Source organism: Gorilla gorilla, chromosome 19 (genome assembly GCF_029281585.2).
Source record: "Gorilla gorilla gorilla isolate KB3781 chromosome 19, NHGRI_mGorGor1-v2.1_pri, whole genome shotgun sequence".
In the NCBI taxonomy this organism is placed as follows: Eukaryota; Metazoa; Chordata; class Mammalia; order Primates; family Hominidae; genus Gorilla; species Gorilla gorilla.
In genome coordinates, this window is record NC_073243.2 from 112836078 (window position 1) to 112855630 (window position 19553).

Sequence of the window (19553 nt, forward strand, 5' to 3'; positions counted from 1 at the left end):
TTCTCTAATAGTCTCACATTAAAGCAATTCTAAGAACCACCAAAAAGGGGAAATTTTTTCTTGAAAGCAATAAAATGATATGGACTGTTTGAATGTAAAATATATGAAATCAGTCATTATACGTTAGTGCTGCTCTGACGTAGGGACGTAGTATTGAGAAGCAACTTTTGCTTGATTTTCAGAGAAATGGAATCATCATATCGCTGATCTACGTAAACAAGTTGAAGAATTGTCTGAAAGAAAATATGGTATGTCTAAACTGGAAAAGTCCTGTAATCTTATGTTCATGGGCGTTTACACAATGGAGTTACTGTTCATCATGGGGGTACCGTGGACAATCCCAGGGCTGCCGGTGAGTCATGCCATCCTTACACGTTTCTCCTTGTAAGGTGCTTTGTAGTGTCTACACACTTTGTTTCTAGATTGCTGCAAAGCTGAGGAAAAGTTGTATTTCTTTAGTTATTAGTTAGCATTTCTTTTAAACTTTCAGTATGGAGATTGGAAATTTATTTACATATTTATTGCAAAGCCCTGGATCTTAGGGATTTCATTGAATTATTTATTTATTTTTTTTGAGATGGAGCCTCACTCTGTCGCCCAGGCTGGAGTGCAGTGGCACGATCTCGGCTCACTGCAACCTCCGCCTCTTGGGTTCAAGCAGTTCTCTGCCTCAGCCTCCTGAGCAGCTAGGATTACAGGCACCAGCCACCACGCCTGGCTGATTTTTGTATTTTTAGTAGAGACGGGGTTTCATGATCTTGGCTAGGCTGGTCTTGAACTGCTGACCTCCTGATCCACTCACCTCAGCCTCCCAAAGTACTGGGATTACAGGTGTGAGCCGCCATGCCTGGCCAAATATTATTTTTTTAAATGAATTGTTTCTCTTAGTCTGCTTTGTTAAATTTGGAATTCATCTTGGCGCGGTGGCTCACATCTGTAATCCCAGCACTTTGGGAGGCCAAGGCAGGCAGATATCTACGTCGGGAGTTCGAGACCAGCCTGACCAACATGGAGAAACCCCGTCTCTACTAAAAATACAAAATTAGACGGGTGTGGTGGCGCATGTCTGTAATCCCAGCTATTCGGGAGGCCAAGGCAGGAGAATCGCTTGAACCCAGGAGGCAGAGGTTGCGGTGAGCCGAGGTTGCACCATTGCACTCTAGCCTGGGCAAAAAGAGCAAAACTCCATCTCAAAATAAATAAATAAATAAAATGTTCAGTACTCACCAAGGTGCCCCTATTGTCTCTACTTTTATCTTGATGCATCACTGAATTGATGTTAGATTTCAAATTCATCATCGCCCTGATACTATTCTATCCTGAAGCCACCTTTATATAGTGATGAAAGAAATTAGCGATTTGTTATTATCCTCTCTCTGTTGGTATACATCAAATGCTCACCTAAAAAGAGCAACAACCAGTGGAAAACATGATGTTTTTATTTGGGTGACTATTTACTTGTAACCTACTAGCAAACTATAAAATTGTATGATATGCAGAATTTTAACTGAATTGCTTTAAGTGAACATTTAAACATGATAAACAATATTGATGGTATTTATGTTAATGTACTTAAAATGAACATTTTTCTTCATTATGAGTAATATAACCTACTCCTCAATGAAAACCTAGCACTAAATTTGCTAATGAATTCAATAACATTTCCATAATATTTTTAGTTACATGCTTAAGGTTCTCTTAGTGTTTCTCCCACTTTTTAATAGCTTATGCCTTTTTCACCTTTGGTTTATTTTGGTTCATTTTAAAGCAAAAACCTCACAACATGTGATATCTGGAAACACTGTAACCCAGTGGTAAGACCATAGGCCCTGGGGACACAGGCTGGCCACGTCTCTTCTCCTGTCTGAGCTTTAGTATCCTCTTTTGTGGTCATGAGAACTGAAGATCTGTCCCGAAGATTTGATAAGATAGTAAAGTGCTTCACATAATACCAGACATATACATAGTAAATGCTTCCTCCTTATATTTTTATTGATTGATTGATTGAGACAGAATCTTGCTCTCTTGCCCAGGCTGGAATGCAGTGGTGTGATAATGGTTTCTGCAACCTCCACCTCCTGGGTTCAGGCAATTCTCCTGCCTCAGCCTCCCGAGTAGCTGGGATTACAGTTGCCTGCCACCATGCCCAGCTAATTATTGTACTTTTAGTACAGACGTGGTTTTACCATGTTGGCCAGGCTGGTCTTGAACTCCTGACCTCATGATCTGCCTGCCTCGGCCTCCCAAACTGCTGGGATTACAGGTGTGAGCCACTGTGCCCAGCCTGTCTTTTCTCTTCACACCCGCAGTTCATGATGAAATATTAAATATGTACTAGTGGATATTACTTTGTTGAATATTGTCTAGTGAATATTAAGTATTTATTCTCACCTTTCAGACATGAACTTATGAATTCAACAGGTGAAGATTTACTACTTGATAAATCAGCTTTGTGAGGTACGTCTTCAGTCTTAAGTCAGATTAGAAGATTATGTGAGGTAATTAACACTTAACATTGATTTAATGGTAGCTTCCACATGAAATAGTATGCCTCTAAGTATTAATTATGTCCTAGGACAGGAGAATTCATGTTGTCAAAATTCTCATACTCTCTAGAACAATAAACATTTTCTTTTTATTAGTAAATATTGCATTTATGGGTAGACAAAACTGAACGAACAATATTTGTTCTACTTTTGAGATGCAAGATTCATCTGGCATAATGCATTGAACAGGTTATTATTGAAGTCTACACCAGTCAACTGAATAAGCATTCATCAAATGTCCATGATATGCAGGATGTAAGTTTTCTTTTAGAGTATGGAACCATGCATATTATCTTTTAATTAGATGATTTAGTTAGATATGTTTTTAAAGAACTAGAAATATAATTGATTTTCTTGTTTTGGCTCTGGAGTGGAGTGGGGATGAAACAGAATGGATTCACACAGTTTAGATTTACTAAAATGAAAGGATTGCAGCAGGATCATATCCCTAGTCTCCCCATAGCAAATGTCACCTGCTAGCTGTTTTTTTTTTTTTTTTTTGGAGGTTGAAGTTTTGTTCTGTCGCCCACGCTGGAGTGCAGTGGTATGATCTCAGCTCATGGCAAGCTCACCTCCTGGGTTCAAGCAATTCTCCCTGCCTCAGCCTCCTAAGTAGCTGGGATTACAGGCCTCTGCCACCAAGCCTGCCTAATTTTTGTATTTGTAGTAGAGTTGGGGTTTCACCATGTTGGCCAGGCTGGCCTTGAACTCCTGACTTCAGGAGATTCACCCGCCTCAGCCTCCCAAAGTGCTTGGGATTATGGGTGTGTCACTGCACTTGGATTTAATGGGATATTTTACTACAGACTTTGGTAAACAGAATATTAGCATTTTTGGTGTTCTTTTTATTTTACTCATACTATTTTTCTTTGGACTCAATCACAATAACAGAATTAAAGATCAAAGTGTAAAAGTTAAAGACCAGTACAGATTCAATAATTATTCTTTTCTACATACTGTGTTTAAATGATATCCCTTTTTCTTTTTGTTCTTATAGCTCGAGCTGTAAAAGCCAAAGGTCCGGTGATGATCCCATACCCTTTTTTCCAGTCTCATGTTGAAGATTTTTATGTAGAAGGCCTTCCCAAAGGAATTTTTTTTTTTTTTTTTGAGATGGAGTTTTCACTCTTATCGCCCAGGCTGGGGTGCAGTGGCGCAACCTTGCTGGTCACTGCAACCTCTGCCTCCTGGGTTCAAGAAATTCTCCTGCCTTAGCCTCCCAAGTCGCTGGGATTACAGGTGCCCACCACCACACCAGGCTAATTTTTGTATTTTTAGTGGAGATGGGGTTTCACCATGTTGGCCGGGCCAGTCTCGAACTCCTGACGTCAAGTGATCTTCCCGCCTCGGCCTTCCAGAGTGCTGAGATTACAGACGTGAACCCATGCCTGGCCAGGAATTTTGTTTTTTAGGAAGGCTTTCTACTAATGGAATTCCTGGCCTTGAGAGGATGTTACTTTCGAAGGAAAGGATTTTTTTGTTATTAAAAGGTAAGATTCCTGGATTCTTATTGGACTGTTATCTCTGTTATGAGTAATCCATCTTTAGTCATTCACCACTAGGGTTGTATTTAATTAAGTCTGAGTTATTTTATGGTAGTTTTGTTTTGTTTTGTTTTGTTTTTACCGAATTTCGTTCTCATTGCCGTGGCTTGAGGGCAATGACGTGATCTCAGGTCACCACATTCTCTGCCTTCCAGGTTCAAGCAATTCTCCTGCCTCAGCCTCCTTAGTAGCTGGATTTACAGGCATGCACCACCATGCCTGGCTAATTTTTTGTATTTTTAGTAGAGATGGTGTTTCACCATGTTGACCAGGCTGGTCTAGAACTCCTGACCTTGGGTGATCCACCTGCCTCGGCCTCCCAAAGTGCTGGGATTACAGGCATGAGCCACTGCGCCCAGCCTGGGCCTGCTTCTTTCTCTTTTTCTTTTTTTTTCATTAGCAGCTTAAAATTGGTGCCTTATTCAGACACAAGCAAAAGGACATTAGCCCAGCTTTGGAAATAGGTGAGAGCCCATCTATGATTTTCCTAGTTTCTCCTCCCCTTTTGCTTTTTGCTCTCTTGTTAGTATATTAATTGTTTTCACTCTCTGAATCTTTTTTCCCCATTTCTTTGGCAGACATTTTTACTTGTCTTGGAAGAGTAGGTGAAGAGCTGTTTTTAGGACTCTTTGAAAGGGTACAGTATGGGTGACAGTCTTGGCTAATGGTAACATCCAGGGAGCTGGGGTCAGCGTGAGCTGGAATCAGTTCAAATTAGCAAAACACTGGCACTCAGTGGCAGGAATACAAGTGACTGCAAAGTGTTAAACACATCTGGAAAGGGATACTGACATCATCCTCAGAATCTGTGGGGAGTTCACATAGCCAGTTAAGACTCATTCCTCTTTGACCCTATAAAGATTCTTTAAAGAATAATACCCTTAGTGGTTTTCTAGCCAGCTTGCCTGCTCATTTATCTTTGAGGACGACATGCCTTGTGGAGCTCCACAGGCCCCAGAGGGGTATGGATTCTGCATTTAAAAGTGCTGAAGCTGAGAGACTGGGTCTTGGTGGACCCCGAGAGTTCTGTTTCTCCTCTACTCATTGTTCCTTTTTTTCCCAACAGCTGGCATTGCTGTTTAAATGGGTTGTTCTTTGCTGTTTTAAGTTGTTTCATAGTGGTGTGTCAGGATTTGGGTTTTCTTAATACTTTCCAAGCTGGTGACTTGAGTGGTGGTTAGGGAGGAAATGTTTTAGGGCTGTTCTGGAGCTACTGAGGTCAGGTGACTAGATACTCCCAGCTTGTCTGTTGAGGAGAATGCTGTTCTCATTGTGCTGCCTTTGGTGGTGCTGTGTGTGGCTCTTTAGATGTGGGTGGAGGTGAGCTGGGGGAGTTAATGAGATCTTTTTTAGGTGCTTTTGATAAAGTAGCCTGCCCTACAGGATTCACTGTGACTTTTTTCCTTAACCTATGCATTTCTCTCTGCTAGCTTTTGCTGTCTTTCTCATGCCTTTGATTTTCCCAGCTCCTCTTAGTTGAATTAACCTAAGTGCTCTGCTATGGTTTAAATGTGTCCCCCAAAGTTTATGTGCTGGAAACTCAATCCTCAATGCAACAGTTGGGATGTGGGGCCTAATAAAATAGCCTTCATGAATGAGTTAATGTTGTTATTGTGGTAATAGATTAGTAATCACAGAGTGGGCTTATTATAAAACAGAGTTCAGCCCCTTTTGCCCTCTTGCTTTCTTGCACTCTCTTTTCCTTCTGCCTTCTGTAGTGGGATGATGCAGCAAGAAGACCCTTACCAGATGCAGGCCCCTCAACCTTGGACTTCCTAACATCCAGAACTGTTAAGAAATAAAATTTATTCCTTTCCTTTCCTTTTCTTCCTCCTTTCCCTTCTCTTCCCTTTTCTTCCCTTCCCCTCCCTCCCTCTCTCTCTCCCTCCCTCCCTCCTTCCCTCCCTTCCTCCTTCCCTCTTTCTCTCTTTCCCTTCCTTCCTTTCCTTCTTTCCCTTCCTTCCTTTCCTTCCCTCCTTCCCTTTTTCCCTCCTTCCCTCCTTCCTTCCTTTTTTCTTTCCTTCCTTTTTTCCTTTTTATAAATTATGCAGTCTGTGGTATTCTTTTATAGAAGCATGAAATGGACAAAGACTCCATTTTCAAGAGCAAGCACTTTTGTAGTTTCTGAGCGAATTATGACTGCAAAGGAAGTTCTATAGGTAGCCTCAGATCCACTACCTAGGAAGCATGCTACCAAGCAGACCTAGGATCTAGGATTTGATCAAGTGCTGGGCAACATGATACCTCTGCAATTTAGCACTTCCCTATATACCTCCAGTTGGCTCAGCCCATTAGGGCTAAAACTACCCCTCATATCCTGGTGTGTCTTGTAGGCAGAAGCCTTGCCTAAACCCTAAGCTGCTTGGCTCACATTCTGTCTTGTGGTTTTTTTGTAGGGGGTTCAAATATACACAAAAGAAATATGTTGAACCTCCATGCACCCAACCCTCAGATTAAGCAGTTACCTCCATTTTTCCAGATTTGTTTCGTCTGCTTCAATCTCCCTAAAAATTTATGTTTGTACAGGAAAGACTGAATAAATAGCTAATTCTCCACCCTACCTCTCATCTTAAGTCACTTTTCAGAGTAGTAAGTTAGTGACCTAGTAACCTTCCCTCTAATGACCAGTAGTTTTTTTTTCTGAATACCATTATGAACTCATAGATTATTGTTTGCATTTGATGTATTTCAGGCCATTGCAGTCTTTATTGTTTTGGATGCTTACATTGTCTCATCTAGGTTAATAATTATCTCTTTAAGTTGACTTTCATGTCTTTTTGACGTGATCCTGTTGGACTTTGATGGCTTCCTTGCTTTCTGGCAAAAAAGATGTTCCAGGATCAATATACTGCACCATACATGGAGTCAGCCATTTCTCTAGGGAACCTTGATTCCTTTTAGTAGAGAACAGAGTTTGAGGTCTTGGACTGAATGACTTTTGTGAACCTCCTCTCCTGAGACTACAGGCTGCATCCCTGCATATAGCCCATTTGGAGCTCTTGCTGGGCACCAACAGATCTCCTAAAACTGCTATATAGTTCTGCCTCACTCTTACAAAGATTCATCTCTTGAGAGTTTTGTGCTCTACCCCCAGATGTGGTCTTTCTGGTTCTGAAGCTTTTGCTTCAGTCACCCTGAATTTTGCCAGCCCTATGCATGCTATACCTTGGATTGCCAACTTGCCCTCACTGAAGCCAGTTTCTCTGGTTAGAATAGTTGCCCAAACCCATGCCTAATACTCTAGTAAACAAGGTTCTACCTAAGTTCATCAGCCTCCATAAGTTCTGGAATTACAGGCTGCCACCATGCCCGGCCTTCACCAACATTTGCCATTATCCGTTTTTTTTTCTTCCTTTATACCTTAAAGCAGTATAGGAACAAATGTCTTCAATTATAGGAAACAGTATAATCCCAGGGCATTGGGAGGCTAAGACAGGAAGATGTCTAGATGCCAGGAGTTTTTTTTGTTGTTGTTGTTTTGTTTTTGTTATTGTTGTTGTTGTTTTTGACAGAGTCTTGCTCTGTCACCCAGGGTGGAGTGCAGTGATGGGGTCCACTGCAACCTCCACCTCCCAGGTTCAAGTGATTCTCCTGCCTCAGCCTCCCGAGTAGGTGAGACTACAGGTACACGCCACTACTGCCCAGCTAATTTTTGTATTTTTGATAGAGTCAGAGTTTCACCATGTTGGCCAGGCTGGTCTCGAACTCCAGACTTCAGGTGATTTGCCTGCCTTAGCTTCCCAAAGTGCTGGGATTACAAGCATGAGCCACCATGCCCAGCCTGATGCCAGGAGTTTTAGACTAGCCTGGGCAACATAGCAAGACCTTGTCTCTACAGAATATTTAAAAATTAGCCAAATGTGGTGGTGCCTGTGTATAGTCTCTCTCCCTCTCTCTCTTTTTTTTTCTTTCTAACTTTTTGTGACATGGTCTGGCTCTGTCACCCAGGCTGAAGTGCAGTGGTGTGATCATGGCTCACTGCAGCCTGAAACTCCTGGGATCAAGTGATCAATCCTCCCACCTCATCCTACCAAGTAGTAGGGACCACAGGTGTATGCCACCCAGGTCTTGCTATGTTGTCCAGGCTGGTCTTGAGCTCCTGGCCTCAAGCAATCCTCTCACCTTGGCCCCCCACAGTGCAAGGATTACAGGTATGAGCCACCATGCCTGGCCCCTACCCTGCCTACTGAGAACCAAAAGAAGGACCCAAATTCTCCTTAGCTCAACTCGAGCCATTTCATGATTGCTTCATCAGCAAGGAGCTGGTTATTGGGTTGTCCAGGCCTCCCAAGCAGCACAGAAATGAGGTGAAGGAGTTTTCCTGTTGCTCCACTCTGTAAGGAGTTGGAGGGTGATGTTTACTCGTTTGCAGAGAGAGATGCCTTGTAGGCACCTCAGGATGGAGAGGACCCTGATTCCAATGTCCTTTTTTTCTTCAGAAACAGGACCTTGCCCTGTCACTCAGGATGGAGTTCAGTGCTCCTATCATGGCTCATTATAGCCTCAAACTCCCAGGCTCAAGCAATCCTACCATGTCAGCCTTCCCGTAGCTGGGACTACAGGTAAGCATCGTGACACTCAGTGAATTTTGTTTTTATTTTGTTGTAGAGATGGGACCTCAGTATGTTGCCACAGCTGACCTTGAACTCCTGCACTCAAGGGATTTTCCTGCCCTGGCCTCCCAAAGTACTGGTATTACAGGCATGAGCCATTGTGCCCACCGTCTCTGGTTCTTAACCTTCTGCCTCCCTCTTCCAGTTTTAAAGAATGCTTGTAATTACATGGGCTCTCCTAGATACTCCAGGATAATCTTGTTTTAAGGTCAGCTGATGAGCAACATTAATTTTATCTGCACTCTTAATTCTCCCTTCCTATGTAATTGTGCTGTGTAACATAGGACATGAGCAATTGGTGGTGGTGGGGGTTATTACTTTGGCCACCACAGTAACTATTTTATGCCAGGTACTCAGGTAAGCACTGGTGAATTAAGCATGAATAACACACACTCCCTAATCTCCATCCATTCATGGGAGGAGCACTTCACCTGCCATGCTCCTGAGAATCTCGGGAGTCAAAGAAGTCTTCTATGAGGAGGTGATGCCAAAGCGGACAAGTGACAGAGGAGTCGAAGCTAGCTAGGAAGAGAGTAGAGGTTTAAGGGGAAGCATATTATAAGCAGAGGATATTACCCACTTCAGAGACTCCCAGAGGAGAAAGAGTGTGTGTTCAAGGGGCAGATGAGGCTCAGCTGGACTCCATAGCAGATGAAATGGAGAGGAGCAAGCAGTGAGGCTGCCTTGCAAGGCAGGGCAGAGCAGGGGCTGTTAAGGAGTTTGGACTTAATCCCTGAGGCAAGGAGAAGTGATGTAAATGGGGGAGTAACATGATGAGATTCATGGATTAGAGACATGGCTCAGGCTGCTATAGAGAAGGCACCAGGGAGAGCAGATGGCTCAATGGGTGTGCAGGAGACCTCTCCCTGAGTTTAGGGAGAGGTTTTTAAAACAGAAGAAGTTTGAGTAATTTAAATGATGATGGGAAGGAGCTAAAAGTGGGGGATAGGTTAAAGATACAGGAAAGTGGGAGGAAGAACTGACAAGTGAGGTTCCAGAGAGGGCAGGAGAAGAGGAGATTCCCATAGGGGGATTAACACTTTCTTTTCTTTTTTCTTTCTAAGACAGGGTCTCACTCTGTCGCCCAGGCTGGAGTGCAGTGGCACAATCTTGGCTCACTGTAGTGTAGACTTCCCAGGCTCAAGGGATTTCTCCCATCCCAGACTCCCAAGTAGCTGGAACTACGGGTGTGCACCACCACCACACCTGGCTAATGTCTCTTTTTTTTGGTAGACACAGAGTCTCACTATTTAGCACTGATTGGTCTCCAACTCCTGGCCTCAAGTGATCCTCCTGCCTAGGCTTCCCAAATTGCTGGGATTACAGGCATGAGCCACAATGCCTGGCCTCTGCTAGTTCCGTATTCTCTAGAGTTGTCTTTACTTTGTGCTAGTGTGTCCCTCATTGTGCTGATCCTCTGTAAAAATTAATCTTTTTTTTTTTTTTTTGAGATGGAGTTTCACTCTTGCTGCCCAGGCTGGAGTGCAATGGCGCTATCTCGGCTCAGCGCAACCTCCACCTGCTGGGTTCAAGCGATTCTCCTGCCTCAGCCTCCCGAGTAGTTGGGATTACAGGCATGTGCCACCATGCCCAGCTAATTTTGTATTTTTAGTAGAGATGGGGTTTCTCTATGCTGGTCAGGCTGGTCTCGAACTCCTGACCTCAGGTGATCTGTCTGCCTTGGCCTCCCAAAGTGCTGGGATTACAGGCATGAGCCATTTTGCCTGGCCAAAATTAATACTTTTTATATTAAATTTACATATATACATATATATACGTTTTTTCTTTTTGATACCAGGTCTCACACTGTCACCCAGGCTGGAGTACAGTGGCATAACCTCTGCTCACTGCAGCCTCCACCTGCCAGGCTCAAGCAATTCTCCTGCCTCAGCCTCCCGAGTAGCTGGGATTACAGGTAAGTGCCACCACACCCAGCTGATTTTTGTGTTTTTTGTAGAGACGAGGTTTCGCCATGTTTCCCAGACTGTTCTCAAACTCCTGAGCTCAAAGCAGTCCACCCACCTTGGCCTCCCAGAGTGCTGGGATTACAGGTGTGAGCCATCTTGCTCATTCTAGTTTAAACTTTTGAGTGGTTTGTGTCTCCTGATTGGACTCCTACAAATACAGAATTGATGCTAGGAAGGGTACCAGGAGATAGACGCACACAGATGGGATTTGGGAATAGGTTTGGTTATCCAAGGAGCAGTGCTGAGCTCCTTGCTAATGGGATATGGGATGCTGGTGATTTCCAGGAAGTGAGCTCACAATGACTCAAGCTGCCACATACTGTTGATTGTGAAATGCCGGTTGAAGTATATGTCCTGCGAGCTTAGGGGTGCTACAAGTTGACCACTGCAGCAGTAAAGATGACTCTGAAGAATGGCGTGGGATGGATCCTTTCAAATGCACTTGAGCAGCGGTCTCCAACCACAGGGCCACAGAACTGGAGGTGAGCAGCAGGCGAGTGAAGGGAAACTTCATCTGTATTTCTAGCCCCTCCCATCGCTTGCATGACCACCTGAGCTCCATGTCCTGTCAGATCAGCAGCAGCATTAGATTCTCATAGGAGCACAAACTCTGTTGTGAAGTGTGCATGTGAGGGATCTAGGTTGTGTACTCCTTATGAGAATCTAATGCCTGATATTCTGTTACTGTCTCCCATCACCCCAGATGGACAGTCTAGTTGCAGGAAAACAAGCTCAGAGATCCCACTGAGTCTACGTTATAGTGAGTTGTAGAATCATTTCATTATATATTACTATGTAGTAATAATAGAAATAAAGTGCACAACATATGTAATGCACTTGAATCATCCTGAAATTATTCCCTCACTCCCAGTCTGTGGAAAAATTGTCTTCCACACATTCACTCTGTTTTTTGGTAGAGGCAGGGTCTTAATATATTGTCCAGGCTGATCTCAAACTCCTGGCCTCAAGTAATATACCTCTCTCAGCCTCCCAAAGTGCTGAGATTACAGGCATAAGCCACCACCCTCAACCAAGACTTTCTTAAACCAAATAAAAATTAAGTGAGATTACTTGAGCCCAGGTGGTCAAGGCTGCAGTGAGCCTGATTGCACCACTGCACTCCAGCCTAGGTGACAGAATGAGACTGTCTCAAAAAATAAAATAAAATACAAATTAACCCTTTATGACATTCCCAGTAACTTCCTAAGTGTTCCCCAGAAGTCTTTGAATTCTGTTTAATTTTCACATAACATTTAAGACATTTAAGAATTTATGTCTGTCTGTGTCATCCGTTTATGTCAAAAGATGTCTTTTTGTCACTTCCAGCTGGATCTACCATGAAGGACTTCTGAATCCAGGAAGAGAGACTGACTGGGCAACATGTTATTCAGGTACAAAAAGATTTGGACTGTAACTTAAAAATGATCAAATAATAGTGCATGCATCAAGTGCAATGGGAAGCTCTTCTGGAGAGTGAGAGAAGCTTCCAGTTAAGGTGACATTGAAGCCAAGTCCTGAAAGATGAGGAAGAGTTGTATGAGAGTGGGGAGGGAAGGGGGAGGTGGAGGGATGGGGAATGGGCCGGGATGGGATAGCGCAAACTGCCCGGGAAGGGAAACCAGCACCGTACAGACCTGAACAACGAAGATGGCGTATTTTGTTCAGGGAATGGTGAATTAAGTGTGGCAGGAATGCTTTGTAGACACAGTAATTTGCTTGTATGGAATTTTGCCTGAGAGACCTCATTGCAGTTTCTGATTTTTTGATGTCTTCATCCATCACTGTCCTTGTCAAATAGTTTGGAACAGGTATAATGATCACAATAACCCCAAGCATAATATTTCGTTAATTCTCACAGAATCACATGTAGGTGCCACAGTTATCTCCATTTTATGAATGGAGTGATGAAGCCTTAGGAATAATGAATGATTTGTGCAGGCTCACCTGGATATTAAGACTGAGTCAAATGTTGGGTCTGGTCTGACTTTAATGTTTGCTTTGTTCATGAGCACCACATATTGCCTCTCCTATGCAGTTAAGCAGGTAGGTGACAGAAAAGCCCATGTTTGTCTCTACTCACACACTTCTGACTGAATGTATGTATGGAGTTTCTACACCAAATTCTTCAGTGCTCTGGATATTAACTGGGTATCCCATGACTTTATTCTGACACTACCTGGAGTTAGCACAGACCCCACAAGTTAGGGGCTCAGTCCCACGAGGCCATCCTCACTTCAGATGCCAATGGCAAGTCCTAAGTTGTCACCATACTTTTGACCAACCTGTTACCAATCGGGGGTTCCCATAACTGTCTTCTTGGGTTTAATAATTTGCTAGAACAGTTTACGGAACTCAGAAAGACAGTTTATTTTCTTTTTTTCTGAGAGAGAGGGTCTTATTTTGTTGCCCAGGCTGGTGTGCAATGGTGCAGTCATAGCTCATTGCAGCCTTGATTGTCTGGGCTCCAGTGGTTCTCCCACCTCAGCCTCCCTAGTAGCTGAGACTACATGCCTGCACCACCACATCTGGCTAGTTTCTTTTATTTTTTGTATAGATGGGGTCTTGTTGTGTTGGCCAGGCTGGCCACAAATTCCTGGTCTCAAGTGATCCTCCCACCTCAGCCTCTGAAAGTGCTGGGATTACAGATGTGAGCCACCACATCTGGCCAGTTCATTTCCTATTACTGGTTCATTGTGAAGGATACATCTCAGAAACAGTCAATGAAAGAGACGTGCATGCTGGATGCAGTGGCTCATGCCTGTAATCTCAGCACTTTGGGAGGCCAAGGTGGGAGGATCGCTTAAACTCAGGAGTTTGAGACCAGCCTGGGCAACATGGTGAAAACCTGTCTCTATAAAAAATTAAAAAAAAATAATAATAACCGGTGTGGTGTTGTGCACCTAGAGTTCCAACTACTAGGGAAGCTGAGATGAGAGGATACCTTGAGCTGGGGACTGGGGAGGCTTAGGTTACAGTAAGCTGAGATTGTGCCACTGCACTCTAGCTTGGACAAAAGAGCCTGATCCTGTCTCAAAAAAAAGAAAGATACCCAGGGCAAATTAAGTTCGGAGGGGCACAGAGCTCCCATGCCCTCTGTTGAACATGCGACCCTCCCAGCATCTCCTGTGTCCAGCAACCCTGAAAGCTCTGCAAACCCCGTTCAGGGTGTTTATGGAGGCTTTATTATGCAAGCATGATTGATAAAATCTTTGGCTGTTGGTGATTAAGTCGGTCTCCAGCCCCTCTTCCTCCTGGAGTTCAGTGCATGAGGCTGAAAGTTCCAAGCCTCTTACCATGTGGTTGCGTGGTAATCAGCCCTCCTCTTGAAGAAATTTAAGAGCTTGCAGTCACCCAGTCATCTCAACAACATCCCCAAATGCATTCTTACCATGCTGGAGATCCCAAAGTTCTTAGAGGCTCTTGTGTTAGAAACCTTGGACCAAGACCAAATATTAAAACAAAAGATGTTCCTGTCACATCTATCACTGAGGTCTTTGTAAGAGCTTTAGAAGCTCTGTGCCAGGAACCAGGGACAGAGATTAAATATATATTTCTTTTCTTTTTTTTGAGACAGAATCTCCTGTGTCATCCAGGCTGGAGTGCACTGATGTGATCATAGCTCACTATAGCTTTGGCCTCCTGAGATCAGGCAATCCTCCCATCTCAACCTCCCAAGTAGCTAGGACTACACATGCATGTCACCCATGCCCAGCTCATTTTTGTAGAGTCAGAGTTTTGCCATGGTGGCCAGGTTGGCCGTGTTGGCCAGATGGGGTCTTCTTTTGTTGCCCAGGCTGGCCACAAATTCCTGGGCTCAAGTGATCCTCCCACCTCGTCCTTGTAGAGATGAGATTTAGTTATGTCGTCCAGGCTGATCTCAAACTCCTGGGCTAAATCGATTGTCTCACCTCAGCCTCTCAAGGAGCTGGGACTACAGGCGCATACCACCATGTCGGGCTAATATTTATTTTTATTTTTTTCTAGAGGGGGTGGTCTCACTGTTTTTCGTGCTAGTTTCAAACTTTGGGCCTCAAGTGTTCCTCCTGCCTTGACCTCCCAAAGTGTTGAGATTCTGGGTGGGAGCCACCATGCCCAGCAATCACAAGGGTCTTTATAAAAAAAAGAGAGTAGGAGACTCAGAATTGGAGCAGGAGATGTGGTGATGAAAGCAGAGGTAAGAGAGGGAGATTTGAAGATGCTTCACCTCTGGCTTTGAAGATGGAGTCAGGGGCCATGATCCAAGGAATGGGGGTGGCTTCTAGAAGCTGGAAAAGCCAAGGGAACATATTAGAGTCTCCAGAAGGAATGCAGCCCTGCTGACACCTTGACTTTAGCCTTAATAGACCTAGTTTGGGTTTCTGGCCCCTAGAACTGTAAGATGGTAGATTTGTGGTGCTTTAAGCCACTAAATGTAGGAAACTGCAAACTATGTTGCAGCAGCAAGAAGAAATGAACATGAAGCCAGGCATGATGGCTCATGCCGGTAATCCCAGCACTTTAGGAATTTAGGCAGGAGGATCACTTGAGGCCAGGAGTTCAAGACCAGTCTGGGCAACATAGTAAGACCTTGTCTCTACAAAAAATGAAAAAATTGGCCAGGCATGGTGGCTCACGCCTGTAATTCCAGCACTTTGGGAGGCCGAAGCGGGCAGATTACCTGAGGTCAGGAGTTTGACACCAGCCTGGCCAACATTGTGAAACCCCGGCTCTACTAAAAATACAAAAATTAGCTGGGCGTGGTGGCACACACCTGTAATCCCAGCTACTTGGAAGGCTGAGGCAGGAGAATCACTTGAATCTGGGAGGTGGAGGTTGCAGTGAGCCGGGATCGCACCGTTGCACTACAGCCTGGGCAAGAAGAGTGAAACTCTGTCTCAAAATAAAATAAAATAAAATAAAATACTAAAAAATTTAGCCAGGCATGGTGGCATGAACCTGGAGTCCCAGGTACTCGGGAGGCTGAGGTGGGAGGATCGCTTGAGCCTGGAAATTTGAGGTTGCAGTGAGCTGTGATTTCGCCACTGCACTCCAGCCTTGGTGACAGTGAGATCTTGAAAAAAAGAAAGAAGAAAGTAAAGAAAGAAGAAATGAGCATGGTGGGCATGGGGACAGATGGCGATGTTAAATAGAATAGTCAGGGGTGGCCTCCTAAGTGAAAATTGAGTAAAGATTTGAAGGAGGGGAAGGAGGTGGCCAAGGTGCTGAGGGAAGAGGATTGTAGGCAGAAACAATAGAATAAACTGTCTGAGGTGTGTCTCTGGCTCTGGAAGGAGGCCCATGGAGCAGATGGAGAGAGGAAGAGAATTAGGGGAGGGAGCCAGGGAGTTGCTGGGTGGGGATCAGTACAGATCACATAAGCCCTGGGAGGTTATTGCTGGGGCTTTGGCTTTTACTCTGACTGAGATGGGAACTGCGGGAGGGTTCTGAGCAGAGAGGCGACATGATCTGTCTCCCGATTTAAAAGCATTCTCTGGCTGCTGAGTTGAGAAAGACTGTGGGAAGATGTGATAGAAGCATGGGGGCCAAGCTTTGGCAACATCCAGGCGGGAGATGATGGTGGTCCTGACCAGGGTCGTGGTGGTGTTGAGAGATGGTCAGAGGGGAGAAGTAGGGGAGGAGGCCAGGGAGTTGCTGGGTGGGGATCTTTAGTAGATATCGAAGACAATCAACAGGATTTCCTGACAGACTGGATATGGGGTGTGAGAGAAGGCAGGGGTCAAGGTTGAGTTTGATTGTTACTGAAATTATTAAGTAATTTTAAAAAACACTACTGCCTTTCCCAATCCTACCAAGTATGGGATGCTAGATTAAAGAAATCTCTTCAGGCTGATTGCAATGGCTCATGCCTGTAGTCCCAGCTCTTTGGTAAGCAGAGGTGCGAGTATCTTTTAAGGGCAGGTGTTCAAGACCAGCCTGGACAACACAGCAAGATCTGCTCTTTACAAAAATATTTTTCAAAATTAAATAAATGTAGCTAGGCATGGTGATGTGTACTTGTAGTTTCAGCTACTCAGGAGGCTGAAGTGGGCAGATCTCTTGAGGTCAGGAGTTTGAGGCCAGCTTGGGCAACATAGCAAGAACCCTCACTCTACAAAAAAATTTAAAAAATAACCAGGCATGGTGACACTCAACTGTACTACCAGCTACTGGGGAACTGAGGCAGGAAGATGGCTTGAGCCCAGGAGGTCGAGGCTGCAGCGAGCTGTAAATGCACAGCTGCACTCCAGTCTGGGTGACAGAGCAGTACCTGTCTCACAATACAAATAAAAATACAAGTAAAATAATATCTCAAGTCAGAGCCTTTTGGCTCTGCAGCCCTTGAAACCCCTCAGCCGTGCAGTGGGGTTTGCATCGCTGGTAATGAGGAGACCCCTGCCCGGTGTTGTTGCCTGACTAATCAGTGTTTTAAAAGATACATTAATCGGGGTGGGCGCGGTGGCTCACACCTGTAATCCCAGCACTTAGGGAGACCCAGGCGGGTGGATCATCTGAGGTCAAGAGTTCAAGACCAGCCTTGCCAACATGGTGAAACTCCTTCTCTACAAAGAAAATACAATAATTAGCTGCACATGGTAGTGGACGCCTGTAATCCCAGCTACTTGGGAGGCTGAGGTAGGAGAATCACTTGAACCTGCGGGGCGGAGGTTGCAATGAGCTGAGATTGAGCCACTTCACTCCAGCCTGGGCAAGAGAACAAGACTTTGTCTCAAAGAAAAAAAAGTATTATATCAACATGTAATGGTTTTATTATTAATATGTAATGAATATTAAATATCTTTAAAATCTTATATCAACATGTAATGGCTTTAATATGTGATGAATAATATTTAAAAATTTGGGTCTTATTTTCTAGTTTTAATATAATTATCTACAGAAAGAAATAGTCTTAGAGATCTTCAATAAAGTTAAAAAAGGTAAAGGGATGTTAGACCCCAAAAGATTGAGAATTTCTAGTTTACAAATATTCAGAGTAAGCCACATACAGCTTGCTACTTGAACTACTTTTTTTCTTTGTTTTTTATTTTAGGAGATGGGGTCTCACCCTGTCACCCAGGCTTGAGTACAGTAGTGCTATCACAGCTCACTGCAGCCTTGAACTCCTGGGCTAAGGGTACTCCTACCTGAGCCTCCTGAGTAGCTAGGACTGTAGGTATACATGACGATACTTGGCTAATTTTTAAATTGTTTTGTAGACATGGGGTCTCACTTTGTTGGCCAGGCTGGTGTCAAACTAATGGCCTCAAGTGACCCTTCCACCCCTGCCTCCCATCCTAGAGGTATGTGCCACCACAAGGAGCACTTGTTCAATTTTCTAAAGAAAAAATTTCTAAAGTAAGGCTGTGGGATGATGGCAGGAAGATAAAAGAAAAACGAAGAATAAGTTAAAATGACTTATTCACACATATTCTTTTGACAGCAAGAAGAACTTTTAGTATATACATTCCTTACAAACAAACAAACAGCAGATAAACAATGTTGTATAGGAACTTCAACACACACTGTACAATATTCCCACTTTGCTGACATAAGTTATGGAAATTTCGTGGTTTACTTGAGTGTCGCTACCAGTATTTTGCTTCTCTGATGATTTTTATCAACTTCCTCATCTGTTAACTTCTCTCCAAGGTATGTCATGTCATGACATACTGCTGTTGCACGAACACGGCCAGTGTCTTCCTATTAAACATGTAGAATGCTTTCCTAATTTCTCTTTTTACTCTCTGTCTTTGTGTTCTGCATTTTCCTTACTTTTGTTGTCAGAAACTCCAGAAAGTCAGTCGTACTAATTTACCACGATTTGCTTTATTTATTTATACTTTGCTTATATGGAATTTTGCCCAACAGACCTCATTACAATTTCTAACCTGTTTTATTTTGTTTTTTTTTCTCTGAGACAGGGTCTCACTCTGTTGTCCAAGGCTGGAGTGTAGTAGTGCTATCGCAGCTGACTGCAGCCTCAACCTTCCAGGCTGAAGCGATCCTCCCACCTCAACCTCCCACGTGGCTGAGACTACAGGTGCTTGCCACTATGCCCAACTAATATTTGGAATTTTCGTATACGTGGATTCCAGAGAGGTGACAGCGAAACGTGAGTAAGCATGGATTTTGGTATATGCAGAGATGGGGGCTGGAACTAATTCTGTATACTGAGGGACGGCAACTGTATATGTTTTTACAATTACGCTATAGGATACATACTGTTGCGTAGCCTTGAAAATAATAATTTTTAATTGAGTGGAAGAATAATAATAATATTGCTAAAAGTAGCAGCTGGCCAGGTGTGGTGGCTCCCACTGGTAATCGCAACACTTTGGGAGGCTGAGGCAGGAGGATGGCTTGAGGCCAAGAGTTTGCGATAGGCCTTGGAAACAAAGGGGGAGTCACCATCCCTGCAGAAAAATACATGAATTAGCCTAGTGTGGTGGCATGTTCCTGTATTCCCAGCTACTTGGGAGGCTGAGGTGGGAGGATCACTTGAGCCCAGGGAGGCTGAGACTGCAGTGAGTCATGATCAGGCCTCTGCACTCCAGCCTGGGTGACAGAGTGAGACCCTGTCTCAAAACAACAAAAAAGTAGCAGCTAACATCAACTGACCTTTTATACCAGGTGCCTATTGATATCATAGTTTAATTTCTTAGAAGTGTTTCTTATTTCACTTACCAACTCTGTCTTCAGTTACTCCCAGATTTTTACTGTGTTTGTACAGATGACCTTTTGTTTAGATTGAATTGTCTCCCCAGAAGTAAGATTACTGTGAGTCATGGTGAATGGACATTCTCATTACCCTTGATGTAAATTGACAGGGTTTTGGGTGCCTCCCAGCTATAATCTTAGCACTTTGGGAGGCTAAGAGAGGAGGATTGCTTGAGGCCAAGAGTTGGA

The 19553-nt window shown here is 43.9% G+C and overlaps 1 long non-coding RNA gene across 5 annotated transcripts; it reads left to right on the forward strand.

Moving 5' to 3' along the window:
• The first annotated feature begins 207 nt into the window (after nucleotides 1-207).
• Nucleotides 208-18784, forward strand: LOC129527862 (uncharacterized). 5 transcript variants are annotated; one of them, XR_010131881.1, is made up of 8 exons: nucleotides 229-352; nucleotides 2399-2457; nucleotides 3544-4036; nucleotides 8530-8652; nucleotides 10502-10618; nucleotides 10956-11430; nucleotides 11997-12061; nucleotides 18569-18784. It is a non-coding gene; the product is annotated as an uncharacterized lncRNA (long non-coding RNA). The 5 variants fall into 5 exon arrangements; XR_010131882.1 differs by lacking the exon at nucleotides 18569-18784 and having other exon boundaries at nucleotides 208-248; nucleotides 11997-13531; XR_008672969.2 differs by lacking the exon at nucleotides 18569-18784 and having other exon boundaries at nucleotides 11997-13531.
• The last annotated feature ends 769 nt before the right edge of the window (nucleotides 18785-19553 follow it).